The sequence below is a fragment of the Aquila chrysaetos genome, chromosome 7 (genome assembly GCF_900496995.4).
Source record: "Aquila chrysaetos chrysaetos chromosome 7, bAquChr1.4, whole genome shotgun sequence".
In the NCBI taxonomy this organism is placed as follows: domain Eukaryota; kingdom Metazoa; phylum Chordata; class Aves; order Accipitriformes; family Accipitridae; genus Aquila; species Aquila chrysaetos.
Genome location: NC_044010.1, coordinates 39,218,828 through 39,233,147, shown reverse-complemented (window position 1 = coordinate 39,233,147; position 14,320 = coordinate 39,218,828). Strand labels below are relative to the sequence as shown.

Below are 14,320 nucleotides of genomic sequence, written 5' to 3'. Positions count from 1 at the left end.
TAAATAAATAACCCAACCTTCACGAGCAAGAAAAAAACAGTATGATGGCTCAGCGCCAGCAAAAAATGCACTGCAGCCATCTGCTCAGCATCAGCCCAGCACCAGCCAGCACACTGTGAGCGGGAAGTGCAGATCATTCCTCAAGGCCTGATGGTCAAAATGTCACTGATTTTATGTTCTTTGCAGAGGATATTTAATGTGATCTTTTCCTTACAGGAACTGTCTTCACTGGTGTTTCTAGTTATACATCTATATTAAAAATCCACTAGAAATATGTTGTGTCTATATTAAAAGGCTAAGGGTAGGGAGTTGAAATACTGAATATTTTGGTACGTTATTCTAAGATGGATTAAATGAAAAAAATGAACACGTCAAGGGATGTCAGAGAAGGGACAAATTAACGCAGGCACAAGAGAGGTCAGAAAAGGTGATGTTTATGTAGAGTCATGTTTCTAAAGATGTTTAGGTACCTAAAGGTGCAGATAGGTCCTGGGGTTTTCAGATGGTCTGGCTGCTGGACCTCTGTGTGATGAAAGACAGTCTTTGGAAGTTGGGTGCCTATTTTCTACTGCATTATCCCTTCTGAATATCTTGGTGCGTTTGAAAATTTTCCTGTTTACATGCTGGGCTTCTTAGAACCTCTGATAATCTGGTTTATAGTAGTTATGAAAGGTGCTTCCTCTGTATTTTATCCTCTGCCCTGTGATGCCCATTCTTGGGCGCAGTCTTCATGGTTTAGTTGTGTTGTCAGCCATGTGTCAACACTGAGATTTTGGACTGAGATTGACGAAGGAAGTAGAGGACATGGGAGATCATAGCTCTGGCTTAGCGTTTAGATAACTAAAATTTGTTACAATAAGCAAACTGTAGCCTACCAACTGCCTGTGTGGATGGAAACTTCTGAGCCTTTATTTCAGTGTTTCTGCAGAGTCAGGCAGGCATTATTTTGTGGGTGTGGGTATTTTGTGGGAGCCATATGCTTGATGCTTCAGAGCAGGGGGTTGAAAGTTTAGCAGGCATTGTCAAGTTGGAATATAAAACCTGTAAACCAGAATGACATCTTCCCCACAAAAATACCTATGCTTTTTTTTTCCAACCAGCTCTAGTTTAAACTGGCTGTTTAGCCAGTTTTATGCATGATCCACACAGTCACAGGGGTCATGCGTGCTTGCAAAAAGAGTTAAGAGCATGACTGGAAACTACCCTTAGACCTTGCACTTGCACTGTCTTGAGTGTGACTTGTGCTGCTGCTGGAGGAAGATGAGGAACCCACCAGGCAACTTGGCAAACTGTGCTTTCTGCAGCAGTCACGGTGTTTGTGGAGGCTCCCTGCAAGCACCAGTGACCCTGACGGGGAGTCACACACTGGAGTTTGAGAAGCTTCAGTCTTCTGATGAAGACTTTAAAGAAAAGAGATGAGAGCTTGCTTTCTCACTCCACCTTTGTTTCCTTTCTAGGTTTTGCTGCCAGGGAATATATTATGTGTTAGACTTGGCATCCACGCAGCGTTGTGGGCATTCACTGCTGTCCATTGTGAATGCAGGATTACCAGGGCTGCTAGGCAGTACAGACCACTTCAAGCTTCAAGCTCAGGTTCTTCTCTGTGCTGAGTGCAGGTCAGGCAGAGCAGAGAGACAGGATTTGGGGGCAGGCACCCAGGTTAGAAGACTGGTTATTGGTAGGATTGAACACTGAAAAAGACCTAACATGAATATGGATTTTGTGGTATGTAGATATTTCTAGAACTGTAGAAATGTGGGATGGAAAGCACCTCCTGGAGGAAAGAACTACAGGTAGCTACATCATCTGATGCCTTCCTGTATTGACCAAACTCTGTCTCAGAGCTCACTGGCTGTTGCCTCCAGAAGTCCTGTTGAAAAGCTATTCAGAAACTCATCTGTATGAGGGGTTAAATACCTAATTTTATCCCGAGACAATACAGTTGTGGTTTTGTACCCATGCAGTTCCTTGGGAGTAAACAAGGGAAGCCAGCTGAGCTCAAAGACAGTTGGACTTATTCTCGGTTATCGCTGCATTCAGCAGAGCAAGCCATGTTCTTCTGTTCTTTCCTCATACAGTAAGCTGATCAGAGGTGGAAGAGCTGAGCATTTCTTCTCTAGATATTCCATGCTTTCATTATGTCATATTTGATCATGGACAGCCAGAATCATACTCTACTCCAGAGGAGATCTCATCAGTGCTTTGTTCTGTAGCACCCATATTTCCATGTGCCTACTGGAAATACATCACTTGCACAAGCATTTTTCACACCTGCATTGCATTGGTAGCTAATACTCACCTTCTCAGCAGCTGGTACAGGTCTTTCATCTGTAGTTCCTGATGACCGAGACCAGCACGTGGCAGAGATCTATATTCATGTGCTGAGGACATTACACAGTTAATCGTGTTCCTTCTGTTTTGGAGTGAAATGCCTCCATTTCCTCCAGTGTCTCCTGTGTGACAGCATTCCTCTGTGTGACAGCGTTGGCCAGTTCCATCACCGATAAACTTTCCTTAGGATCTTCCTAATTTTTTGTGATGCGCATAAAAATAGGTCAGCTCCAATGCCTGCAGAATTTCGCTAATAGCTCCCATCGGCAAAGGCCATTGCAGCTTCCCCCCGTGTTGCCAGCTCCTTTATCATCAGGCTGTTTCTGTACAGCTTTTTTTGTGTTTTCTGCATGGTGTTCTGTCAGCAGGTTTACTGAAGGGAACTCAGATGGTTCCAGCAGTATTCCTGTTGTATAAAAAGTGAGTCAGCTTTTCAGAAAGAGTTATTTGGGTTAATTTGCAATAACTAAGGTTCAGTAAGCCATGCTGCATGGCTTTATCCCACTTCCTACTTACCTCTGTGCCTTCATTTGATAAAGCAAGTGAGACAAGCTGGAAAAAAATATTTTTATGTTAAAAAAGAACATCTGTTTAAATTAATAAAATGATTTTTTGGCTTCATTTAACAGCAGTAATGCAGGCAATGCTGCTAAAGATGTACACTGGTGATCTTGATTTGAAAACTAATGCTGGTTTTAAGTTTTGAAAGGAACATTTTCATAATATTGTTGCATTTTAATGGGACATTATGAGTTCAAGAAATAACAGTGAAGATAATACCTTGCTGATGGCTTCCTGCCAGGTGCCAGCCATTCCAAAAGGAGAAGGCAACGACTCATACCCAGTGGTATGCCTGATCATAGATGCTGCAAGAATTATTTTTTTTTTTCTCAACAGGCGGGGCTTGGTTTTCCATTTCTGTTGGTACTTTATCAGCTTGGACAGTGAAAAGATATCAACATTTTCTAACAGGTTTTACTTTCTTCTTATATTTGCTTTCTTAAACAGTGCAATTCCTGTAATGATGCAGCAGGGGCGTATTTACTTGGGTTGACATTAAAATATCCATTTGAATGAGAAAATGCTTTCTTCAACACATGTGTAAATGTGTTTCAGAAGCCCTTACAGATCTGAATTTATCAGCAAATTTGATCAAAGTAAGTTTGGCTTACTTTGTCAGGTTAGCACAAAGGGGAATTTGGCTGTATTTAAGCAGTCCTATTGGGGGAGAGGGCAAAGCATGTAGAAAGGACATTTTTTCATTATAGTTTAAGCATTGCTTTGCTTTGAAGGATATTCTTAAATATTCTTTAGATGATCTAAGAAAGTAATAGAGTGTAGTGGAACAGAGCCGTTCTGTTCTGCCTTTCTGTACCCAGCAGATCACGAGTGGCTTTTGAATGCCCCTCCATGGAGGGAGGAGATCTAGAGCCACTGAAACATTTGGCAGCTTCCCCGTGGGTTTTGTTGGCTTCCCTTTGTGTTGGGTTGGCATTTAGAAGAGAGCAAACCTACCTCTGGGCTGTAGAGCCCAAGTGCCTCAGAGGCATGCCTAGAAGGGGATGCGCAGGCACCTGTGAGGAATGTAAAACACAGAGATGGAGGAAAATAGCAGTCAAAGATGAAAAAGGATGAAAGATGGCAGAGCCTCCTTAAAACAGTTTTGTTTATTTTTCATTGGTGGGTGAAGGTACATACCAAAACTGCTCCTGCTAGATAAAAAACTTCAGCTAATTTTCTTCAGGAGAGCACGTTTGCTTTTGAAGATTTCCTTTGTTTGCACTTATTTATGCTTTTTTCTCTATTTATGTTTTCCTGTATTCCTTTATTTATCTCCTTTTCGTTCTTGCCCTCTCAGTAGCAGGGCATTCTGCTGTGCTGTCACCTCTAGCACAAAATAGCTAAGGTGAAATTTCTCCCAAGTGTTAAGTACTTTAGAGGCAGGCCTTGAATTGTGCTGGCAATAATATTTATGTATAGTGGGGGCAACGTACTTGTATTGTGGGAACATTCACACCTTCTGATTTCCCAATCTACGTGGGCCCTTTTAGTGAAAAGAAAACTAACTTTTGAGAATTTGACATCTTTTTATTATATATATGGTGTACTCAGTGAGCAGGTAGCAAGAGAAGACCAAATATGACTATTCCAAACTTACCAGGCTTCCTTCAGGTTTGTTTTCAGCCTTGTCTAGGATGTGCTGATGAGTTTTTCCCAGCGAGGGCCAAGGGGATGCCCGTGCTAGCCACGTCGAACTCCCCAGTGTGCCCTGTGTGCAGTAATGCGACAAGTATTGCATGGTGCCTGCTCGTTCCAGCTCCCGTGAGCCAGTCCCCTCCGTTTTCGCAGGGCTGTGACCCTTGCACTCAGTCAGAGAAACTAGTTCTCTGACTAAAGGGGAGGCAGCTTCTGGGGCGTGCGCTTGCCTCAGCCTTGTTTTGTAGACAGCTTCATCTCGCAGTGGCATCATTTATCCAATGTGAAGTACTCTTGTGATGTGTTCTTATCTGGACACTCCTTTATCCATTTGTGCCTTAGCATCCAGCCATAGTTTTTTTGCCTTTATGAATGGCACGCATCTTGATGTTTAAATAAGTCTGGGTTGTTTTACTTCTAATGAAAGTGTGTTCCTCTCCCCAAGCCAGAGAGAGCATCCAGAGCTCCCAGTCATCCATCTTCTGTTCCTGGATACTGAACAATACCACACTGCTCTTGGAAGAGATGCATCAAGTCCCTTTCCAATGTCTAGGGCATGGAGATGGTTGGTTATTTCTCCTGTAATTTCTCTAGTAAGATATAAACTGGGAACCTGGAACCTGGAGTCCAGGAACCTGGTGCCCTGAGAGACAAATCTTGTTGCCTTGTCTATTGGGATGGTGTAATGGTAGAAGGAGTTAGTTGTAAGTGATTTGCATTGTGCAAAGAACTGTGCAAGTCAGATTGTTTTTCTTTCTTGCTATATCACAGGATGGTACTTTTTTTTTAATTGACAAGGCATTCATTTGGTATTTCATTCCTGTCATGTCTGGTGTTTGCATAACCTACAAGGCAGTGAGTTTTCAGCCCTTCTGTGCTTAATTCACAGTGTATCTAAAAAATCTTTTTGAAAGTCGGGCCCTTTTGGCACAAACAAAAAAGATCCATTCTTGTTAATTCTAGATTTTTATGTTTCTTGATGTGGCACGCTTGGGGATCCTTTCTACTGATAATGAAGGCATCTCTGCAGCTGCAGTGCAGCAAAATGCACTGCAAAATGCGTCAAGACTTTGCAGTGTAGAAACTTGTAACTGAAGTACCAAAATCAACGTAAGTGAAGTATGAATGGAAATGTCTGTGTGTGAAACCTCCATAAGAAAGAGCAGAACAAGGGTTAAAGGAACAGCATGTTTTGCTATGGAGCACCCTTTGCATGCATTCAATCAAGTAACCAAATGGCAAGAAGAGGAAGAAGAACCTCACCTAAAGACAGGGTAAGAAGAAGAAGACGACTGGAGCCATAGGATGCCCAGATAAAGAAAACAAAAGAACTGTGAAATTCAGGAATTTTTGTCGAAGACTTCTGAGAGGAGCAAAACAAAATAATGAGGCAGAAGTTTCTGAACAATATTCACTCTTAAATGGTATGGAAGATGAGCCCCAAATCAGTTTTCTATGTCCCACTGAGAAGAACCCAGGAGATGTTGTGAGGACTAGGCAGCCAGCATCTCTGGACCTCTGTGGTATGTGTACGCAGGTGGTCCTGGCCAGGCTAGTTGCTTGGACACATGCGTCTTGCTGCTCATGAGTATTTGAATGTGAGAGTGTCAGTAAGTAGAATCAGCTTCGGAGTTTCGTAAAGTCAAGTCACCTTCCGCTTCCGCTTCTACATCATCATGTAGATGATGTAGACTCTCTCAGAGAAGTTCCTGTTACTTGTCGGAGTGTGTCTTCTTCTCCAGAGGTTGATCTTGGAGCACTCCCTGTTGGTAACACTTAGGTGGGAATAACATGTTTTTGAAGAAGCAGAACGTACTGGAGCTGTTTGTCAGGGCTGTCACAGCTGGAAGCTTTGTTGTGCGTTTTCTTGTGAATCCTAGGAAAGTACACGATTCCCTAGCTTTGTCCTCAGCAATGTTCTGGCAGGAGAGCTTCCCAACAGCCTGGCATGCTTGGAAGCCATGAGGTCCACCTGTTAATATAATCTGTATTAAAACTCAGGTCTTTATATTTTTATATGTTAATTAAGTAGGAGGATGTGCTCCTTTTGTATGCCTGGAGTTTGGAAGTGAAAGCACTGTAATGTTTGTTAACAATGAGGATGGCAACATGAAATGGAAAAGGTATGTCTGGTATTTTATTTATTTTTTCATCATATGTGGGTGAATGTAGCACCTTTATCTGCTGTTGCCTTCCTTGCTGATACTGCTACTATTTTGTTCCTGGGCTGCCAGGGTGCGATACTTTAAGCTTAGTGTAGCCCATGTGGTAATGGACCATGTTGCCAGTGTGTCATCCTGGATTAACGGTGAGCATCAGCTACAGCCAGATAGGATGGCGAATTTGGGAGCTACATGCCTGCCTGGAGCCAGTCACAGTACAGTCTTAGTGACAGCTGCTGGCAGTGTGTAGTAAGAGCTGGTGAAGTAAAATAGGAAAGCTTAGTAAATGCATGTAAGAGAGTAATCAACTAGGAATTTGTATGGCTCATGCTCAGCCTTTTAATGCCTTCTATTTTCTCTCGTTAGTAGGTGGCTCCCCAAATTGGAACCTTTAAAGATCATAGATGAGGCTTGAACAAGACTGACTGGCAACAGTGCAAACATGAATTTTACAACAACCAGTCAAATGAAATAAAACAGAATGATGTGTATAATGATGGTAACATTAGCTTGCCTTACTGCTAATATGAATGCTAGTAAGATAAATATTGAATATCTGTAAATAAACCATCATTATACTAGCATGAAACCTCCCTTCAAACTGTAATTCTTCTTGAGAAAGAGGCGACCGTTTTCTTTAATCTTTTCAATGGGCGCTCTACGCTGAATCATTTCCTTTAATTGCTGTTCTAAAATATATAACAGGTTTTTTAATGCCTACTTTTTATATTTGTCTTTTTACTTTCCATTAATTGCAGTACTTCCATTCAAGCTTGTAAATGAAATTGCTTCCTCAACATAGTTCTTCTCTGCTGTATGTAAACATGGGCTTCTTTTATTACCCCTATTTCCAGTGAAGCTGAAAGTGCACTAGCGCCGAATGCATGCAGAGGCTTTTGCCAGTTGTCTTACTTGCAGCCACTTTAAAGGGAGCTCAGAAGAGGTGCCACGCAGAACAAAACTCATCTCTTTCTCTTACTGTGGGGAATTTATCTCGTGTTTGGGGCACTGAAGAGCAGCACCGAGAGCCAGTGGGATGGCTGCTCACCTCTACCTTTCCAGTGGCTGCTCTGAGCGGCTTCAGCGAGGCTTTGCAAATCAGAGTCTGAAACTGTGTGTGCCACAGCTAGGAATTGTGATAAAGTCCTCCTCTCTCCTTTCGTTTAAACAATCCACCTACTTCATTTATTTGCTTTGATTGTGGATTTGGTTAGTAAGTATGTTAATGGTATATCAAAACCTGATTAGAGCTGATGAGATGAATAGGAATAAAGAAGTCTTAAAGTATTTAAAAATAAATCATCTTTCATAGAAATAAGATATGCAAAGTCCCGTACAATTTGGTCCATCTGTCATTTAGGACATCATTGTAGTTGTTTCAAGAAAAGAAAACTTGAAGGAGAAAGGAGCAAGTGAGCCACAAGTATTATATATAGAAATCTAAGAGTTCGATTAAACAAATAACAGTAATCCATACCTTCTGCAAATCTAACACTGCATCTCAAATAGCAGGAGCATTCCTGCTCAGAAGTTTTTAGGTATTTCGCTAGTTTTGACAAAGGACGTTTCACAGGCTGGATGGAGGTACGTCAGTGGGGATGAGCGGTCCGCAGATGGAAGCGGCAGCCGTTGCCTCCTGAGGCTCTTCTGAAGGGACTCACAGCAGCTCAGCCACAAAATCACGAGGGCGTTAGTCCCCGTGCTCCCACGGGAGCTGTGGCAAAGCTTCAGGGTGGTGTGAGGGAATCCTGCATGTGTCCAGAGTTTCTGGATCCACACCAGAACGTAAGATGAGTTTAAGCGGTGGGAGACCTATGGTTAAAAAGCTTTCCTGATGTCCTGACCGTCCTGATGGAGAATAAAGTTGAAGGTTAGTTTGTGTCTCAGAAGAGCATTAAAGTACCAGCAGTATAGTTAGATGCATGTTATCAGCAATCTGGGAGTGTCACTTGGTATTATGATTATCTGGTATTTTCTACTGTTTGGGGTTTTTTTTAATAACACCACAGAACTTCACAACTTCAAACATCTGGATTTAAATTTTTAAAGTTTTGTTCCTGCTCTGGCTGACTTCTTTTGGGTTTGTTTGAGCTGGAATTTAGCAGTTTGAGTGCAAGGCTAGATGAAAAAAACCTTTTTTTTTTTTTTTACATGAAAACGCATACAGTCATACACACATTCAAAAGTGTCGGTATTTTCATTAAACAAATCTAACATGTAGCAAAAACCAACTTGTATGTGAGGGATATGCCTTTATTTTCAGTCGCATACCCAAGTGCAATACCCACAAACAGACACCCCCTTATCTCAACCATTTAAGCAACCGTATGTGTGTATGTATAGAAATACAAAACACAATTCAGTTGTTTCTTTTGATATAATCCAGGGACTTTTGGTGAATGGTTACAGGTCATAAACTATTTTGAAATAATATTTATAAGCTATGATGTGTTGGATGTGGGGGGTGATCATTTTGAATTTTGATTCTTGGAAATATTTTTGTTTTAATAAGATGGTGTACTACAAGGCCAGTTCACTGCAGTCTTATGCTAAATGCTAGGAGCATGCAAGGGAATTGTAGCTTCTCTTCTGCAGTCCTTCAAAGCTGCCTTGTTGTCACTTGCCCCTTTCTACCAATCTGGCTTGTGGAACAGTCATCTTTTTTTGGCTGAGGATAAGGATATTCTGATCACATAGCTTCACATGCACAGCTGAGCATCACCTCCCTGAATATCCGACTTGCTTGCGGATAAAGACTTCGTATCCCTGCTAAACCTGCAAAGAAGGGAGTTGATGGTCATTCGAGCTGGCAGCTGGTCTTGCACAGAAGGCCCCTGACATCCACATAGTCGTTTCAGGGGTGCGTGTGTCTGATTTTTCTGTAGGCAGTTGCTGGTTTTAAGGACTGTGTATTCTAAAAATGCACATTTACACATTTCAAAAAACTTTTAGAAGTTAGGAGCTGGCTGCACATGGTGTCTGTCTACTGTGTGGGCTCTAGAGGAACTGACAAATTTGAATTTCATCTGCCTCCTTCCGCCTCCTTTTAGCTGTTAGGAAGGTAGGACTTGAGAGAACAACCTTGGTTATTAACTCCATCTCCCAGCAATGCAGGAGAGTGCACTGAGCATCTGCACACGACAGTCCATGAGAATGCCTTCCTGTTGGGATTTGGGGCAGACATTTCCTTCCTCTCTCTAAAAAAGCATTTGAGTATTAAAAGCGACTTCTGGCTTTGACTTTGGCTTCTTTAGTAGGAGCAGCACATGAAAAGCAGAGCCATACACAAATGAAAAACAGAGCAGGATGAAAAACTGTTGTGTAGACACAGAGCCAGAGTGCTGGCCCTTCACTGGGACAAAACTGGGTTATTTTAGAGTGGAATAAACCCTACTTTTGCCCTCCTTAGCCTTGTTTTGTTACCTTTTTTGCTTCCTTAGCTGTGTTGCTACCTGTGTTTGGGTGGAGGGGCAGTAGCCAAGGCGTGGGTGAGAGCAAATACAGATGGTTATAGAGAACATCATTGGTTTTGAAGGACTGACTTGGGTAAGCTGAAATGAGAACACTTTCTTTCTCATGATGGCCCGTGGGAACCGTACAGCAGCATAGTGGGGATCCACCATCTGTGCACTGCTTGCCAAAAGCAGACCTGTATCCACTGGAGAAGTTCACTGCAGCACAGTGCCTAGAAGAGCTGGAGAGGAAAACATGGCTCGTGAAAGGAGAAAAGGAAAGAACCAGAAGTCTCAATTATGAAAGAAATGTGTCCTTTCTAAAAAAAGCAGTCCCACAGTAGGAATGGCAGCTCTCGGCTCATTCTGAGTATGATTAGGAGAATGTAAACAACCAGTGATTTTCCATAAAATGGGATCTGTACATTAGGGGTTTGGTTGCAATAATAAAACCCTTTTTAATCTTTAAACAAAGCCCTTATCAGATCATTACACATGCTCCCAAAGTGATTTTTGCATGGATTGAACTGAAACGAACGCTGCAGCTGACGACCTTCTTGACAGAGGCAGCCTGGCACTGCACAGGTGAAGGCTACGAGCCCCCCCCGGCCCCCCGCTTCCTCATCACAGACTCCAGCCAATTCGGGATTTTAGCAGGACCCTCCTGCTCTCCACTTGTGCCGCTGCCCAGCAGCCCCCCTCCCGCGGGCAGAGGGATGAAGGCTGCCCAGCTGTCATCTTTCGCAGGCTGCGGTCACGTTGCCGGCTTCTCCTCCTTCCCTCCCACCTCGCTTTTCCGAGAGGAGGAAGCTGCTCCTAACCTCATTACTCTCATTTCCACCCTTAAATGCATTCATGGCCAGCGTGCACCCGCTTTGTTCCCAGCGTAGTTGTCCTTTGGCTTAAACATCTCTCTCTTGTCCTTGGTGTGTAATCCCCTTACAGGCAGGTTCATATCCCCTTACCCCTCTTTATCCCACTTCATGCGAGGCTTTGAAAGCCACGTGTCTCGCCTCCTGCTAGAGAGACTCTCTGTTGCCTCGTCATCCCGGGAGTCGTTCTTTGTACCTGTTGCAGTATCACCTCACCTTTCTTGAATGGGGATAACCAGACTTAGCCCGTTGCAGATTGCATTACAGCATTGCAGATGGAGCTCACCGGTGCCTTGTGTGGTGGCAGCCCGTGCGCAGCCTCTTCTGGAAATACCTTGCCTTTGGAAACGCACCTTTGGGTTGCACGTGCCTTTTTCTCTATGTGTGTGCCACGAGTGGTTCCTCATGAACACTGTGGTCAGCTGGCCTTCAGAAACCCTTTTCCTCCACTATTATTTGCAAATTTAGGAGCTTGAAACTTCTGGCATTGGTCCCAGAAGCATGACCTTGAATTTGGTACTATTGAATTTCATTGCATATCTATTATTGCACATTTCAATGCCGTATACTACTATTTCTGAAGGTTATTAGGAGCGTAGATGCTTGAATACAAAGTGGTTCCAAGAGAGTTTCACACCACTGCTGTGTGTGGTGACTAATGAGCTTGTAAATCACTTTTTAATTCTTTTCAAGTTTCCTTACTGCTAAATCTTAACTTTGTAATACCAGCAGATAAACAAACTGATAGCTTTTCTTTTCCTCCGGTTCCCACAGTAAGAAATCGCTCTGGGTCTCATGCTGCTGTGTTATACTGAATATTACTATATATACTATGTTACTGCCTCTCAGTATTCAGAGGAAGCTGTGTAAGATCAGCAAAGTCATAGTTACAGATATGTAATAGCCATATGGATAGTGGCAGACTAGTGCCTGGTTAAGGCTGGAATTGGACTGGTACTGCTCTGCATCTGCCCAAGAGTTTTTGTGCACCCAACAGGCCCGGTTGCTACCTTTTCCCTGTGGGCACATTGCTGGTGATGGTGCAATGGAGAATCCTTTTTCACGCGCTGACTATGCGCGTGTGTTAGATGGGTGCAGTAATTCCCTGGAGGAGCTTCCTCTCCTAAACTGCATTGCAGCAACTCCCTTCAGAGTTGTTTTGCAGAGTCTTTGCTGACTGTATCTATTCTGACAACTTTTATGGTGTGTGCTGTCATCCAATGTGTGTGCTAGTGCAAAAGAGTACGTTTTTTTCTGTGCTCAGGATGCACACGTTATGTTTTCTGCTACTCTAGAGCTGGATGAACTGTACCACATGGTCACTGTATGCTCACCGCATGTTGTGGTTTTTGTTTTATTCCTGTTGAGAGATGAAGAAGTTTTGATGGTTCGCTTGGGTTTAAGACGGTGTAGTATGATGCTGTAGTTTGTTGCTACATGCCCGAAGACTGTTACACATGCGGGGAGGAATTCTTGTGCTGTCTGATCCTCTGAAACTACCAAAACTCCTTCATCGGAGACTTTCTCAAAGTCCTCCCTACCTTAGTCAGTCCTGAGGTACAAGGAATTCTTTCCACTGAAGTCTAGATCATTCTTGTGCCAGCATGGGCTTTGAACGTAGTGCTAGTCTGATGGCCATGGATAGCACTAGAGGCTGTTTTTCAGGGTGTTTCATTTTCTTCACATAAGGATTATAGAAGTTTAGATTTTCATGGATTTATTAGGAGGCAAGCAATCAACAAGAGCATTTAAGAAACAATAAAGGATTATAAATAGGGGATATTCTTGTTTCAAAACATCTAGTCTTGATTATCTTGCGTTTTTTATCTTTTGAAGTCTTGTATCTCAGTAAAATTGGACAACTGTTTTAAAGTTTGAGGTCAAACTGTATTATGCTGTGTAAACCACATTTCTGTCATCTTTGTGTATTGCTGCTGCAGGGATTTGAAAGTGTGAATATGAGGGACAGCTGCTGCATTTAAGCTTCCACAAGCTTTCAGGCCCCATAGGTAAATATTCTCTGGCTATATCAGTTTACTGATGATCAGTTAGTTCCTTCTATTCTGCTATATATAGTACTAGGCCTTCAAAACAAGCCCTGTTTCTTTGGTTAGGAGTGTGATTTCTCATTGATATTGAACTGAGTATACACGTGTTTAAAGTTATACTTGTTGAAGGCTTGGCGTTGAGAGCAGCGATGCGGCAGGGCAGTGCCCGGCTGCAGGCGATGCTGCGCTCTGCTCTCCGGGCTGGTGTCGGAGGAGAGCTGTGCTAGCACCTCGGAGGTCATCGGTGGACAAAATGATTGACTCGTTTAAAGGACAGGCTGTTACAGGGCTGCTTTGTGTGACTGTCGAAATTCTCAATGGGGCTGGTTCCCGTTCTTCACCTGGGACCAGAAGGGAGAGCCTGGAAATCCAGTGCTGAGACTGAGAGGCCACCACGGGTAATTGCTCCATCTCTTGAAGCCCATCAATGAATAGCAGAAAGGCAGAGCTTGAAGAGGGCCACAGCTCTCCTGTGATGTGGCTCCTGTAGTCTAGAATGGTCGTTCACTGGACGTCAGTCCTGAAAGTGACTCTCAAGCTCTGTGGCAATGTTTTTGTCCACCAGTCACTGCGTTGCCCAAGAGGAATAGAAAAGCAGGTGGGCACTGTCGCCTTTGAGAGCAGAAGATGTAAACAAAATTCTTCTCTGGTGAAACAGACACTGACTCAGGGTGACTGGTGAGGTGGGATGCTCTCCTTTCTGCGTTCATCCATACCTAGGATGGCAGGGCTGGATTCCTCTGTGCACGCTCTGCCTGCTATTAAATCTAGATGGTGACGTCATTGCCTCTCATCAACTCCACCCATCCCAAAGGCTGCCTGACCCATTAAGACTGATTTGAATTAGGTTTAATCTGAATGCCAGAACGTTTGCTTTTCCTTTTGTCACGCACAGGAACACCATCTCTGCTTTCCCGTCCCTTAGCCTTTTGCTGTGCTGAAATTCAGTTGCAGTGTGGTGGACACTCCTTGAATGCTGTGAGTTTGGGTGGCATTCATGGCTAAGCCATATCCAGACTTTGGTAGCAAGAGTAGATGTCTAGCCAAATATCAGAGGGACTAGGCCCTCTTCAGAGCAAATACACGATGGAGGAAGAAGGCTATTCAGAAGAAAAATCGAGGAAATAGCCGCTTAGCTGCAGATGAGGTTTCAGCAGTGCAGGTGCGGCATTTGCAGCGTCCTGGAGGTGTGTTGACCAGGTGCATGCTGCAAAAACGCTGCCTCGCTGCTGCCTCAGGTCTCCGTGGCTGTCAGCATG

General features: G+C 43.4%; 1 protein-coding gene across 1 annotated transcript in view; it reads left to right on the top strand.

Annotated features, from left to right (window-relative positions):
- TSPAN7 (tetraspanin 7) overlaps positions 1-14,320 on the top strand; it is a 98,688-nt gene that overhangs the window by 53,226 nt on the left and 31,142 nt on the right. The window lies entirely within an intron of this gene.